Consider the following 3,346-nt stretch of genomic DNA (forward strand, 5'->3'; position numbering starts at 1 on the left):
CACCAATAAACTCTTCTATCCTTACTCATACTATTGGTTCATTATTAGCAAACTTTATACAACTAAAATATTCACCAATAAACTCTTCTATCCTTACTCATACCATTGATTCATTATTAGCAAACTTTATACAACTAAAATATTCACCAATAAACTCTTCTATCCTTACTCATACCATTGTTTCATTATTAGCAAACTTTATACAACTAAAATATTCACCAATAAACTCTTCTATCCTTACTCATACTATTGGTTCATTATTAGCAAACTTTATACAACTAAAATATTCACCAATAAACTCTTCTATCCTTACTCATACCATTGGTTCATTATTAGCAAACTTTATACAACTAAAATATTCACCAATAAACTCTTCTATCCTTACTCATACCATTGGTTCATTATTAGCAAATTTTATGCAAGTAAAATTCTCACTTCATGATCACCTGGTGACTAGAATACAAACCAGAATCAGGTTTCACCAACTTAGTACTTCGTATCTATGTTTTAACTGAAAATATGTAGATATACTGAAAATAACCAGCATCTACATATTCCTTTAAACATGCTAGTCATTAATTGACTCTACTTTTCTATTTCATGAACGATTCAAAACATCTATTTCAATTTAATTTCTATATAACTATAAAGAGCAATTTCAAATATATTCATTCATTCATAATTTTTTTCTCATATGAATATTCTAAAAGAAAAAGTAAAAGATTTGGTGGCATTAAACTCCACTAGATGGCAGTATGCACGTACCCATGTAATCGTCAACGTTTTAAGACCGATACAAATTGTCTGAGTAATGTTTTAACTCATCAAACATTTCAAAGATAAAGACGTTAAAATATCAGCTCACACATGTTGACAATCCATTCATATTAAGGATACACACTACAAGATTTAAGAATGCATAAGCTACCTGAAATAATGATATATGAACCACACAGAAGAAAAGAAATTAAAAGAAGACGTCTACGTCCACTTAGCTGATAACACATTCAGTAAATCTAGCTCTTAAGTTAGTAAAACCTAAATACACAATCTTAAAAGTATTCAGATAACTTAGTTGATTGAAGTGCTAATTGAGGAGACCCCAGATGAGTGTATTACACAGCATCTTTTCAATCCCTGCCATTACCCCAACAGTAACAGCCTCTCTGAGGATATCCTTGAAGACGACAGCATATCACAAACAAAACGCATCATATAAACTAGTCAGTAATTAGGATCTAGTACTTAATAAAATGAGTAACTAATTAATAACGAGACTGAGGATAGTTTAGGTTACTAATCATGACAGCCACCCATTTACGATTTTGAATCAGTTTTAGGACCTTACAGTAACATAATAATCTTAATTTTTTACTGCATTACACAATCACACAAATACATCAACTAGTTCCTACACTACAAACCACAACAACGATATCAGCTAGTTCCTACACTACAAACCACAACAACGATATCAGCTAGTTCCTACACTACAAAATCATAACAACAATATCAACTAGTTCCTACACTACAAACCACAACAACGATATCAGCTAGTTACTACACTACAAACCACAACAACGATATCAGCTAGTTACTACACTACAAAATCACAGCAACAATATCAACTAGTTCCTACACTACAAACCAAAACAACGATATCAGCTAGTTACTACACTACAAAATCACAGCAATAATATCAGCTAGTTCCTACACTACAAACCACAACAACAATATCAGCTAGTTCCTATACTACAAACGACAACAACAATATCAGCTAGTTCCTATACTACAAACCACAACAACAATAGCAGCTAGTTCCTATACTACAAACCACAACAACAATATCAGCTAGTTCCTACACTACAAAATCACAGCAACAATATCAACTAGTTCCTACACTACAAATCACAACAACGATATCAGCTAGTTCCTACACTACAAAATCACAACAACAATCTCAGCTAGTTCCTACTCTACAAAAGCATAACAACAATGTAATATCAACTAGTTCCTACACTACAAACCACAACAACAATCTCAGCTAGTTCCTATTCTACAAAAGCATAACAACAATGTAATATCAACTAGTTCCTACACTAAAAATCACAACAATAATCTCAGCTAGTTCCTACACTACAAAATCATAACAACAATCTCAGCTAGTTCTTAGACTACAAAGGCACAGCAGCAATCTCAGCTAGTTTCTAGGCTACAGATGCACAATAACAATCTAATCTAGTTTCTAGACTACAAAGGCACAACAACAATCTTGGCTAGTTCTTAGACTACAAAAGCACAACAACAATCTTAGCTAGTTCTTAGACTACAAAAGCACAACAACAATCTCAGCTAGTTCCTAGACCAAACAATGGCACATTAATATCAGTTATAGTTCTGAAAGTATAGTTTATAGATCGTAAAGTCGTAGTTCTTATCATTCAGAGATGTACAGAAATTTCCCACAATTTTAAATTAAAATAGTCATTTAACTTTCTCAGCTAGTTCTTATATAATATCACACAAATACCTTAGTTAGTTATCAGAAACATTAAGTGCACAAAAATCCTAGCTAGTTTTTTGACCGTACCGTCACAATTCTTAGACCACACAGATACATAAACCCTGAGAGTTCTTAGATCATAACATCACACAAAATATTCAACTGCTTCCTAAACTTTATCTTAGCGCGACAATCATTGCTTGTTTTTAAGTTATAATTCATAAAAATATTCAACTTATTTATAAATAATATAGTCACTCAATCTCAGTCAGTCCTTAGATTCTAAAAACAAACGGAGATTTTAAGTAGTTTTTACATAACGCAATCACATAAAATAATTATTACATCTTACAGTCTTACAACTTTCTCAGCTAGTTACTACAATATGAAATCACGTAAAATATCAAATAATTATTACATCTTACAGTCTTACAACTTTCTCAGCTAGCTACTACAATATGAAATCACATAAAATATCAAATAATTATTACATCTTACAGTCTTACAACTTTCTCAGCTAGTTACTACAATATGAAATCACATAAATATCAAATAATTATTACATCTTACAGTCTTACAACTTTCTCAGCTAGTTACTACAATATGAAATCACATAAAATATCAAATAATTATTACATCTTACAGTCTTACAACTTTCTCAGCTAGTTACTATAATATGAAATCACGTAAAATATCAAATAATTATTACATCTTACAGTCTTACAACTTTCTCAGCTAGTTACTACAATGTATGAAATCACAATAAAACTATACAATTAATTTATTACATTCTTACAGTTCTTAACTACGTTCCTCAGTACTACGTTACTACAATAGTAAATA

Source organism: Limulus polyphemus, unplaced genomic scaffold (genome assembly GCF_000517525.1).
Source record: "Limulus polyphemus unplaced genomic scaffold, Limulus_polyphemus-2.1.2 Scaffold544, whole genome shotgun sequence".
In the NCBI taxonomy this organism is placed as follows: Eukaryota; Metazoa; Arthropoda; class Merostomata; order Xiphosura; family Limulidae; genus Limulus; species Limulus polyphemus.